Below are 13286 nucleotides of genomic sequence, written 5' to 3'. Positions count from 1 at the left end.
TGGTGATGGTGTGTACTTATACCCTAAATACTCAGGAGACTTCTAGCAGTTCAAGGCCAGCCTGGAATATGTAGCAAGTTCCAGAACAACCAGAGCTCCACAGTGAGACCTTATCTGAAAAAGCTAAAAGAACAATAACAAAACCAAACAAAATTACACTTTCTTGTGTGTTGTTTCTTTCCATTTTTTAAAATTCTTCTCTCATACATTACATCCAGACTGCAGCTTCCTCTCCCTCCACTCCTCCCAGCACCCCACACATTCCCTCTCCCCCAGATCTACTCCTCCTTTTCCTTCAGAAAAGAGCAGGCCTCCCAGGGATACTGACCCAACTCAGAATAACAAGATACAGTAAGACTTGGTACAAACCCTCTTATTAGGGCTTGGTGAGGCAATCCAATAGGAGGAAAGGGGTCCCACGAGAGTCAGAGACACCCCGACTCCCACTGTCAGGAGTCCCACAAAAAACACTAAGGTAACAACCATGACATATATTCAGGTGATCTATGCATAGACCCACGCAGGCTCCGTGACTGCCTCTTCAGTCTCTGTGAGCATGAGCCCTGCTTCGTTGATTCTGTGGGCCGTGTTCTCCTGGTGTCCTCGACCCCTCTGATTCCTACAATTCTTTCTCCCCCTCTTCTACGGGGTCCCCCAAGCTCCAAGGGGAGGGACCCCATGGAGATCTCTAGTTTGGGCTCTCTCTCTGCCTTAGGTTTGGTCCTGGGTCTCTGCATCTGCACCTATCACCTTCGGGCCTCTTTGGTGACGATTGGGCTACGCGTGCATTTTATAATGGGTATTTTTCCAACAAACTTTCTTCTCCCTTTGCAGAGAGAGCACAATTAACCTTGCACAGCAGTCATTTTATGATTGCTGGAAGCTCTTTCCTTTGTTTTATCTGTCTAGTAAAATCATAAAGATTAATTGAGGAGCAAACAAGCATCCGGTTGTTGTGTCCTCGTTTTTAGGAATATCCAGTTCAAATAAGACAATAGCTAAGTGATAAAAGTGTTGGTAAACTCTTTGTGTTTATTTTGTGAACCTTGAAAAGCATATTTATTGAATAGCCTTTGTTACCATGGTTACAAGAAACAAGGGCCTTAATTTCAAGGTAAAAAAGAAATCTGGCATGATTCAGTCTTTAAAGTTTTTTTTCTTTCTTCCTCTTCTTTTCTTTCTTTCTTTCTTTCTTTCTTTCTTTCTTTCTTTTTTTTTGTTTGTTTTATTTTTGAATTTTCAAGATAGGGTTTCTCAGTGTAACAACCTTGGCTGTCCTGGAACTCTCTCTATAGACCTGGCTGGCCTTGAACTCAGAGCTCCACCTGCCTCTGCCTCCCAAGTGCTAGGATTAATGGCATTGGCCACCACTGTCCAGCTCTCAGGCTTTAAATTTTATATCATGTAAAAATAATATCTTACCTGGCAGGGGAGATACTATGATAACGAAGATGGTTTTCCCAGGGCAAGGCTTATTCATTGCTCACCCTTGTGATTTCCCCAAATGCAGGAAACTTGACTGCATAATTTGTGGTAGTGGGGGACTGTGTTTGTGCTCTCCCTTGAAAAAAGAAAAGAAAAAAAGAAAAGAAAAAAATAATGTCAACACAACATTGTGTTTTGAACAGGGTCAAGGTTAATTTTGTTTTAAATGTAAACTTTCTAAATCTCCTAGGTGGATTTTCTGAGTCATTATCATTTATTTTTCTATTATTTTTAAATTACAGGGGAGGCAGAGGAAGGCAGATTTCTGAGTTCAATACTAGCCGGGTCTACAGAGTGAATTCCAGTACAGCCAGGACTACACAGAGAAACCCTGTCTTGAAAAACAACAACAAAAAAAACCCCAAAAACAAAAACAAAAACAAACTCAAAAAATCCCAGATATGGATATGTTTATATGTGTCCATAATATTTTAATAAACATAAATAAAAATATATAACTATAGATAATGAATGAAATGGTGTTAATAGATATCATTTTAAAAGTTTTAATTTTATTAAATTTTAATGCACCAAAAATAATTAAAGTGGTAAATTTCAGATCCTTGACTACTTTTAGGACATTAGGGAAGTGATTATTTAATCAGTAAACAAGTATTGATGCCTGAATAATATTAAGATAAAACCCAAATATGTTGGTTATATATATGCAGGGAGCTCAGAAGACAATTGATTTTAATGTCAAGTAAGAAGATAAACACATAAACAATAAACAGCTTTTCTCAGATCTGTAAGAGAGATAAGGATTTGGGACTAACCACTGTCGCCAACCTGGACAGACACAGTTCACCTGAGGGCAGGTCTCTGTGTAGAAACAGACACAGGGACCAGAGCTGGGGCTGGAAAATGTCATCATAGCTGACGGTCTTAGTTAATTTCTATTGCTATTACAAAACACCACGACCAGGTCAACTTCTAAAAGCAGGCATTTAACTTGGGTTCCCAGTTGCAGAGGGGTAGAATCCATGACCGTCATGTTGGGGAGCCTAGCAGCAGTCAGGTGGGTGGAAGCACTGGTGCAGTAGCTGAGCACTCACATCTTGAGATACAACTACCAGGCAAAGAAAGTTAGCTGTGAATGAATGGCACGGACTTTGGAAACCTCAAAGCCTGACCCCAGTGACACACCCCCTTCAACAAGGCCACACCTCCTAATCCTTCCTAAACAGTTCCATAACCTGAGGACCAAGTATCAAATCTATAAACCTATGGGACCATTCTCATTTAAACCACCACACTGATGAGTTGCTGGAGGCTAAACGTGCGTAATCCTGAGGGGGCCCTAGTCTGAGAGAGACTTCCTATTTCTGCTATTATCCTCTAGGATTTGGACCTGTGTTCTGTAAGTACATATCAGAGGGAAATTAACTGATTTATCCAGCAAGGGGCAGAGAAAAGATAATTTTGAAATATAACAGAGAACACTGTTTTTAACAAGGTTTCTTCTAAAAAACAAAGAGAAAACCTAACTAGTTAACTGAAGTTTAGTCTTCTGGAATTTTGTCAGATCCTACCTGACCTATGAGATAGAATATCAAATTCCAGTCATCTGTGCCCTTCTATGTGGGAAAGGGGAGATATATACATGTCCAGAGCACTCTCACTGTCCTGCCTCTCTGAGAGTAAAGTCCTCTGTGGTGATATTGTGTAATCCAATATATTGTGCATACTAATAAACTTATCTGGGGTCAGAGAACAGATCAACCACTAGACATAGAGGCCAGAAAATGATGGCATACACACCTTTAATCTTAGCATTCTGGAGGCAGAGATCCATCCGGATCTCTGTGAGTTCAAAGCCACACTGGAAACAGCCAGGCATGGTGACTCACGCCTTTAATCCCAGGAAGTGATGGCAGGAAGCAGAAAGGTATAAAAGGCGTGAGAACCAGGAACTAGAGCCTGGTTAAGCTTTTAGGCTTTAGCAGCAGTTCAGCTGAGATTCGTTCTGGATGAGGACTCAGAGGCTTCCAGTTTGAGGAAACGAGATCAGCTGAGGCATTGGCGAGGTGAGGTTAGCTGTGGCTGGTTCTGTTTCTCTGATCTTTCAGCGTTCTCCCCAATACCTGGATCCAGGTTTGCGCTTCATTAATAAGACCCTTTAAGAATCATGCTACAGTCCTCAGTTCAGCACCACAATCCCACTTTAAAGATCGAATGCTAGTTATCTGACGACAGAATGTGCCCCCTTCCCTGTAACTTCATGCCACATTTCAAAGCCTTACAGCCATTCCCTTTAACTGGTACATTATGTCCAGCTATCAAGAAAAAAAAACTGTAAGGTTTATCAAACCGAATAAAAACGTGGTTTGAAGAGACAGAACAAAGTGTCAGACACGGCAGGGGTGTTGGAGTGATCGGAATGGGAATGAAAACAATAACTTACGTGTCGGGAGCTCTGATGGACGAAGGAGGCAGGAGGCAAGGACAGATGGGCAGTGCCAGGCAGGGAAAGGGAATCTTATCAAAGAAGCACCGTGATGAGAACACAGTAACAGAGCTTGGCATGGCAGGGCCCCCGGGTAATCTCAGGACTCAGAAGACAGAGGCAAGAATATCTTGAATGTAAGGCCAGTCAGTGCTACACAGCAAAACCCTGTTTGAAAAAAAAAATGAAGTAGGAAAGTAAAACAAAAATACTGTGACAGAAACAAAAAAAAAAATGCTTTTGACGGGCTTATCTGAAGAATAGGCATGACTTGAGGAAAGATTTTATGAGTCTGAGGTAATTTCACGTGAGACCCTTCCGACCTGAAAAGCAAAGACAACGAAGATTGAAAATTATAGAACTAAATATCCAAGGATGATTAGAAGAAGGCAGAGGAAGGAACAGCAGATAAGAAAATAATAACTAAGTTACTGTCAGATAGCAAACCACAGATCCAGGCAGTTCAGAGATCACCACACAGAGTAACACTCTTCCTTCCCCGTAATAAAATAAACAACAACAAGAACAAACCCTTCACTTCTGGAGTGTTATTTCCACACTACAAAAAATACAAGATAAAGACACAATGCTGTAATTTATACCAAATACAATAGCTAGGAAGTGTTAGTTCTTAGGCTCTATAACACAGCAAGGTCACTACTGTCCACAATCTATTCCATATTTTAAAAATTAGAAGAGATGATACTAGTTGTTCATAATCTGTGGGAGACCAGCCCCTACTTTTTCCCCAGGGTACTCTTGAGGAGAGAGGGATAAGAGATTAAGGTAGAAAAATAGAGGTAGAAGGATAGAGAACAGAGAAACAGATAGAAACACAGGATAGCCTTGGGAGGGCCTGTATCCTTATCCACCAGCCCCTTCTGCCGCTTCTAAAGGGCTATTTATGGGAATGTCAAAGGGTGGAGCAAAGACCTCCCTCTAGCTCAGCCAAGTGTAGACCCTTCCAATCACCTAGTAACCATGCACATGGTCTAATGCAGCCCGGCTGGTTAAAGCAAGTTTATATCTCACTAGGAAACCTTTGTAGGTCTCCAAAATAATCCATAGATATGATAATTATTTGAGAAGATAGAAATGCCAATTACTCTGGTTCAATCATTATACATGTATGTGCCAATTTATCATATATGATAATGTCATATATAAGTATATGGGCATATTAGGTGGCAGTTAAAAAGAAAATCACTAAATCTGAACAAGTCCAGAAGGGAGAAAATATCTTACCAATAGAGGAACAAGGAGAAGAGTTTCATTTACCTTTTGAGACACCATGCAAAACAAAAGAGAGTAGAGTGGGATAGTTAAAGTGTTGAGACAAGGCGCTGGAGAGATGGCTCAGCGGTTAAGAGCACTGGCTGCTCTTCTAGGAGACTCAGGTTCAATTCCCAGCACCCACAAGACAGTCACAACTGTCTGTAACTCCAGTTCCAAGGGATCTGACACCTTCACACAGACATACATGCAGGTGAAACACCAATGCCCATAAAATAAAAATGAAAAGTGCCAAGACAAGTCAGATATGGTGACTGACATCTACAGCCTGACGCTCAGGAGGTAAAGGCAAGAGGACGGGGAATTTGAGCTAGCCTGGGCTACTAAGTGAGTCTGATGCCACTCTCAGGCACCATAGTAAGGCACTGTTCTTCAAACAAACCAACAAGCAAGCAAACACCCCCCAAAACAAATAAAATGAAAGCCTAAAATTTTACTAAACTACAATTTTGTACTTTTTGAAATTATCCTGTAAAACTGACGGAGACATAAAGATTTTTCTCAGACAAACCTAAAGAATTTGTTGCACACAGATCTTCCTTACAGGAAAATAAATAATACAGACCAGAAATTCAAGCTTTCATAAAGAAAGGGAGAACACCAAGGAAGGAACACATGAAGTTACAGTACTAACTTTATTTTTTTGTATTAACATGAAAAATTTTAATATCGCAATTTGATGAAAATAATAACAGCAACAACATACGTATTATGTGTATTTATGTGGATGTGTGGCCATATAAGCATTTATAAATTTGTTATCATTTGGCTATGAAATGTTCCTTCCTCCCTAGGGCCATTGTGTGAAAGGCTTAGTCAGCAGCTGCTGTTCCTATTGAGAAAACATTTAATTTTGAGGGCAGTAACTACACCAATGTATGAACCCATTGATAAGTTCATAGTTGAATGGAATGTTAGGAGGTAGACTCTACTGGGAACAAGAAGATTATTGTAGGCTTTGGAGGCTGTATCTTGTCACTTGACCCTTCCCTTTTCTCTCTCTGCTTCCTGGCTGCCACACAGTGAAGAGCAGCTTTGCTTCATCATGCATTCATTTTCTGCCTTGATATTCTTGCTCATTTGAGGACCAAATAATGGAACCAGTGACCACAGACCACAACCCGTGAAGACAAATCCAAAAGAAATCTTTCTCCTCCTATGCCATCTCAGGAACTTTGCAACATCAGTGAAAAATTGACCAACACACATGGTTTTCTGGAAGTGAAATTGATGATGGGGATGGGAGGTAGGAATTAAAAGTATTTATTATAAGGTAGTCACAGTATCTGTTATACAACATAATGTTAGTTGAAAGTGGACTTGGATGAGTTATACATTTATATTACAAACTTCCATGCAAAAGCTTAAGAAGAGAAATTAAATGTAATTATGCCATGAAAGGAGAGAAAATTGAATCAGATACAATGTTGTCAGAGACCAAACATGGACCATGGAAAAGTACTAGCTAAGCCAGAGAACAAGCCCCTACCCTAAACCGGATGCCCCTGAAGATAAAGAACAGGTCAGGCAGGTCAGGTAGCATAGCAACAGAACAATGAGCCCTGACCAGTGACCTTACCACCTAGCAGCCTCACGACTTGCACGACTTGCACGTAGCCCCTCACCTGCACGTCCCCCTTCACCTGCACATACCGCACGTCGTGCACCCCTTCCCTCCTCCCCTCCCCCTCCCATGCTATATAAGCCCTGCTGAGGAGAATAAAATTTGCAGCTTGATCAGAACACACTGTCTTGCTGTCTTCTCTCGTGTCTCCCCCATCCCTCTCATTCTCTCCCACAGGTGGGTCGCCCCGTTGACACCCCGCTGGCCAGGGCACAATGTTATTTTAAAAACACAAAGTTCAGTAAAAGAGTGGAAGACAAAAGTAGGAACAAAATAATAACAAATATGAAGCAGTAGCACATATGGCAGCTATTAATCCAACTGCAACAATAATCCCTTTAAACATTAATACTCACATACACTAAGTAAATAATAGAGGTTGTCAGAGCAGATAAAATTACAAGGCCCAAATGTATGTTGTGTACAAGAAACTCAATTTAAAGACACATATAAATTAAATGAATGGAGAAAATATATAATGCTAACAATAATTTATAGAAGAGCAATTTATATTAATTTCAGATAGAGTAGACTTCAATGTAAGGAAGAACATTAGGGAATAAAGGAAGTTAATTCTTCAAGAAAAACATAGCAGTCCTTGGGGCTGGAGAGATGGCTTAGAGGCTAAGAGCACTGGCTACTCTTCCAGGTTCAATTTCCAGCACCCACATGGCAGCTCACAACTGTCTGTACCTCCAGTTCTAGGGGATCTTCACACCAATGCACATAAAATAAATTAAAACAAAACAAAAAACAAAAGAAATCCATAACAACCCTTAATTCCCACCAACATAGAATTAAATTATGTGAGGTAAAATTGAAAGAACTGTCAGTAGAAAAAGATTAATCCAGTATAATAGTTGGAGGCCTTAACATTCTATAATACATGAATGGATTCAGCAGGAAGAAAAATCAATCACAATGTGGTTGAATTTGCCACGATTGACCATGTTGTTACCATTGTGCTCTTCAGACTATTTCATTCAATAAAGGAAGAAACTTCCTTCTCAAACTCACTACATTCTGGGCCAGAAAATAGCTTACAAGGATGAAAATCATAGGATGTTGCTGTGGGATGTCTTCCTGTGTGCTGTGAATATATGCTGCTCCAGCTGGTTAATAAATAAAACTGCATTGGCCTATGGCAGGGCAGAATGGAGCCAGGTGGGAGATCCAAGAGTGCAGTGGGTAGCCGTTCTAGCTTTGACCTGGAAGTGCCACCCCCATTGAGGCTTTGGTAACTGTCATGCCTACAAGGTGGAGCCGAGAGAGGACCCTGAAGACCTGAGATCCAGATGGGCCAGCTCTCTTGGTTCCTGGATCCTGGACGCTGGAGGTAGACTGAGCAGAGTTCTCCAGAGAACACTGCTGGACTGTGCTACACCTTTCCCGGACCCTGTAACCTACCCCTTCATTTGTAAGTTACCCCCCAAAATAAACCTCCATTTTAACTACGTGGAGTTGCCTCAATATTTAAACCAATACAAGAGAGATAGAGAGAGGCAAAAAGCAGGATCAGGGGAGATGCTGCAAGCTGTCACCAGGAGAAGCAAGATGTAAGGAAACAGGTAATGCCACGAAGCCACGTGGCAAAACATGGAATAATAGGAATGGGTTGAATTAAGTTGAAAGAGCTAGTTAGTAAGAAGCCTGAGCCATAGGCCCAAGAGTTTGTAACTAAATATAAGCCTCTGAGTGATTATTTTATAAGCGGCTGCAAGAGCTTGGGTGAGAGAGATTCATCTGAACTGTGGGGCTAGGTGGGACAGAGAAACTTCCGCCTACAGGATGTCCACTCTGAGACCACAATGGGATTAAACAATAACAGAAATATAGATTAAAATATCAATGCAGTTCTCAGTATTGCATAGATCAAAACCCATTATTTTTGTGATATTATAGTAAGATTGCAGGAAACAATATTAATGTTACTAAAATCATGTTCCAGCATACCAGCCATGAAGCTGAAGTTGACATTACTGTAAATGCAATGTCATTTATGTTAGCATGCTTGAAAGTATAACATTTAGTATAAAGCTAATAAAATATGTATGTGATATATGTGAGGAAAACTAAAGACTTAAGTAAGTCAAATAGCTAAACAAATAAGGCAATATTCCATGTTCATAGACAAGGAAACTGAGTATAATCCATAGGTCAGTGTTTCTCAACTTGATTTATAGACTTGGTGTAATCCCATTCACAATAATAGCAAGGTATTTTCTAGACATAAACAAATCGATTCTAAGTTTTATGGGGGTAAACAAAAATCCCCCAGAATAGTCAAGACAAAATTGAAGTTAAACAAATGTACTTTTTTTTTTTTTTTTTTTTGCTCTTTGGGGGCCTGCCACCCAGCTCCCAGATAAATACATGGAGACTTATTCTTACTTATGTATGCCCAGCCCCTTGGCTTGTTTCTAACCAGCTTTTCTAACTTACATTATCCCATTTCTATTTAGCTATGTTTTGCCTCTGGGCTTTTTACTTTTCTTTATTCTACACAGCTTTCATTCCTTCTTGCTCCGTGGCTGACTGTGTGGCTGAGTGGTGGGCCCCTGGCGTCCTTTCCTCCTTTTCTCTCTCCTCTCTTTTTTCTTTATGAGCTTAGATTTCTCTTCCTATTTACTCTCTCTGCCTGGAAGCCTCACCTATTTCTCTCTCCTACCTAGCTATTGGCCATTCAGCTCTTTATTAGACCAATCAGGTGTTTTAGGGAGGCAAAGTAGCACAGCTTCGCAGAGTTAAACAAATGCAACATAAAAGAATGCAACACACCTTTGCATCATTAATATTTCACAACAAACAAGCAAACAAACAACTTAACAGGACTGACACTACCCCATTCTGGGGCTCGAATAATCAATCACAGCAGTGATTACATCAAATGGAAAGTTAAACGGGTCATGGGAACAGGAAAAGAGTTTAGCTATAGATCTATATAAATATAATCAACTGATTTTTGACTAAGAAGCAAAGGCAACAGTGGTGGAAATGATAGTATATTAATAAACTGTGTTTAAACAATTGTTAGTCTGTGGTGGTTGGAAATAGAATGGCCCTCATAGACTCATATGTTTTACTCAGGCACTAGTTGGTTGAATTCTTTATGAAGGAGTAGGTGGTATGGCCTTTTTGAAGGAAGTAGGCCGCTGGGGGTGGTCTTTGAAGTTTGAGGAGTCCAAAGGATTCCCAATTAACTCTCCCGGTCTCAGGGTTGTGGATCAGTTGTAAGCTGTCAGCTACTTCTCCAGTGCTATGTCTGTCTGCCTGCTGCCATGCTCCCCACCATCATGGTCATGGACTCACCTGTAGGAGGAGTTTTCTGTCTAGATCACAGGTCAGCTCTGTCCCACTGGCTGCTCTCAAATAACCACACAGAGACTGCTTATTAATTATAAGTGCTTGGCCAACACCTTGGGCTTGTTTTTAGCTAGCTCTAATAACTTAAATTAACCCATTTCAATTAATCTATGTGCTTCCCTGAGGCTCATTTACCTCATCTATGAACTTCCCATGCTGCTTCTTTTGTGTCTGGTTGGCATCTCCTCTTGACTCCTGAGACTCTGCCCCAGTGTTTTCTCTGCTCTGAAAATCCTGTCTAGCCATCAGCTAATCATCTTTTTATTAAGAACTCATCTATCATTCCACAGTACTCACCCTCTGAAACTGTAAGACTCAAACTTTTTCTTTTATTACCTGCCTTGGTTATGGTGTCTTATTCTAGCAATTTGAAAGTAAGTAAGACAATATCCATATGCAAGAAAAAATTTAATACAGTCCCTTACACTTCTTGCAAGAAAGAACTAAAAATGGATCATGAACATATTATATTTCTTCTTCTGTTTTAAATACACCATCGAGAGACTAGTCATGTAACAGACTTGGAGAAAATACTTACAATGGACATAATTGATAAGTGACTGAAATCCAAAATATATAAAGAACTCTGAGAATTCAACAGTAAGTAAACAAAGATACTCCTGAAAATGGGTCAAAGATGCTAAGAGACACCTTACCAAAGAAGATATAGAGATAGTGACCATTTGGAAAGATGGTCCACATAATATGACAGCAAGGAAATGTGTAGCTGAAGTTTTTCAGGTCCTGCCTGATCCCGCAGCTGCTCAGACCCAAATGAACACACATAGACTTATATTAATTAAAGCTGCATGGCCTAATGGCTCAGGCTTCTTGCTAGCTAGATCTTACATCTTAAATTAACCCATTTCTATAAATCTATACCTTGCCATGTGGCTTGTGGCTTACCAGTATCTTTACATCATTCTTCTCATGGCAGCGGCTGGTAGTGTCTCCTGACTCAGTTTTCCTGTTCCCAGAATTCTCCTCTCTCTTTGTCCCACCTATACTTCCTGTCTGGCTACTGACCAATCAGCACTTTATTTATTAACCAATCAGAGCAACACATTCACAGCATACAGAGTGATATCCACAGCAGAAATGCAAATTTAAACAAAGAGATACCACTACATACCTGCTAGAATGACCATAGTCCATAACACTGACATCACTCAAAGCTGGTATGAAGATGAGGAATTTTCACTCATTGTTGGTATCAAAGAAAAATTATACAGTCACATTGGGAGATAATTTGGTAGATTCTGACAAAACTAAATATTCTTTTATCATTTGACCCTGCAATCTGTCTTCTTGGTATTTACACAGGGAGTTTAAAACTTGCATCCGTACTAAAGATTGGGCAAAGATATTAATATGAGGTCGACTCAACCTCAAAGTTGACAAAACTTAGAAGCCACCAAGACTTCCTTTGGTTTGTAAATAATTGACTCATAGCACATCTAGACAATGGATTATTACTTGGTCTGAAAAATAAGTGAGCTGTCAGCTGTGAGAAAACACGGAAGATGCTTATGTGGTCACTAACAAGTAAAAGGAGCTAATGTGTAAAAACATTGTGAGATCCCAGCTCTATAACATTTGGGAAAAGCAACACTAGGGCTACGGTAAAAAGAGCTACCTAGGATTCAACAAGCATACAAAGATCTGCCTGTATACGTATATTTGTGTCTAAGAGACTCATGAGTTCCAGGTTATAAAACAAGCAAGCAGGACACTTTCTGATTGTTGGTCAGTCATTTAATCAATAGATCTTAATCTAATTGTTGGGAATTCTGGAACTCAAATTGCAGATATGCATAGCTGAGTTTTTAATTTTTTGAGATAATATAATTACATCATATCCCTCCTTCCCTTTCCTCCCTCCAGTTCCTTCCAAGAACCTCCTCTTCTGCTGTCTTTCAAATTCATATCTCTTTTCTTAAATTGTTGTTACAGATACACAGTCCTAAATATATAAATATATAAATGTGACCTGCTCAGGCATACACACACACACACACACACACACACACACACACACACACACACACATATGTATATATGTTTTCAGGCTTACCATTTGGTGTTGGATAACCAGTTAGCGTGCTCTTCCCCGAGGAAGACTATTTTTCCCTCTCTCAGTATTCCTTGCTGCCTGTAGTTCTTTCTCTCGGGTTGAGGCCTCATGAGCATTCTCTCGTCTATGTTAGTATGTCTCTTGGTGTCATTTCTTGTTCATGTTTAGGTTGCCACATAAGAGTGTACCTTCTCTGACATTTCTTTTTTTGGTTTTTTAAAATTTATTTATATTTATTTATTGCCTGTATGTATGACTGTGTGAGAATGTTGGGTCCTGGAGTTACAGACAGTTGTGAGCTGCCATGTGGGTGCTGGGAATTGAACCTAGGTCCTCTGGAAAAGCAGTCAGTGCTCTTAACCACTGAGCCATCTCTCCAGGCCCTTCTCTGACATTTCTAGGAGACAATTTCAGAGTAAAATTCCTGTTCCTCTGACTCTTTCAATCTTTCCATCTCCTCTTTGGAAATGATCCCTGAGCCTGAAGTGTAGGAGTTTTAGATGTGTTAGTGGGGACTGGGTTCCACAACTCTGCATTTGATCAGTTGTGGTTTTCTGTAAGGGTCTTTATCTGTCACAAGGAGGAATTTTCTTGAGGAGGGGTGAGAATTACACTTATTTGTGGGCATAAGGATAAATGTAGTGTTGGGGAATATTGTTTTAAAGTGTGTTACTTTTGTTTGTGTTGCATTTGTTTAACTCTGTGAAGCTGTGTTACTGTGCCTGTGTAAAACACCTGATGGTCTAATAAAGAACTGAATGGCCAATAGCAAGGCAGGAGAAAGGATAGGCTGGACTGGCAGGCATAGAGAATATCTAGAAGGAGAAATCTGGGAAGAAGGAATGAGAGAGGAAGGAGGAGGACTTCAGGGGCCAGCCACCCAGCTACACAGCCATCCATCAAGCCATGGAGTAAGAGTGAAAGTTAGGTTACAGGAATAAGAAAAGGAAAAGCAGAGGTAAAAGGTAGATGGGCTACTTTAAGTTAAGAAAAGCTGGCAA

General features: G+C 40.2%; 1 pseudogene; it reads left to right on the top strand.

The window, feature by feature from the left end:
- Positions 1–1414: 1414 nt before the first annotated feature.
- On the top strand, positions 1415–1565 carry LOC128110217 (uncharacterized; annotated as a pseudogene).
- Positions 1566–13286: the final 11721 nt, after the last annotated feature.

Source organism: Peromyscus californicus, unplaced genomic scaffold (assembly GCF_007827085.1).
Source record: "Peromyscus californicus insignis strain IS unplaced genomic scaffold, ASM782708v3 Scaffold_14__1_contigs__length_90479793_seg_2, whole genome shotgun sequence".
Lineage (NCBI taxonomy): Eukaryota > Metazoa > Chordata > Mammalia > Rodentia > Cricetidae > Peromyscus > Peromyscus californicus.
This window is presented reverse-complemented; position numbering and strand designations above follow the sequence as displayed.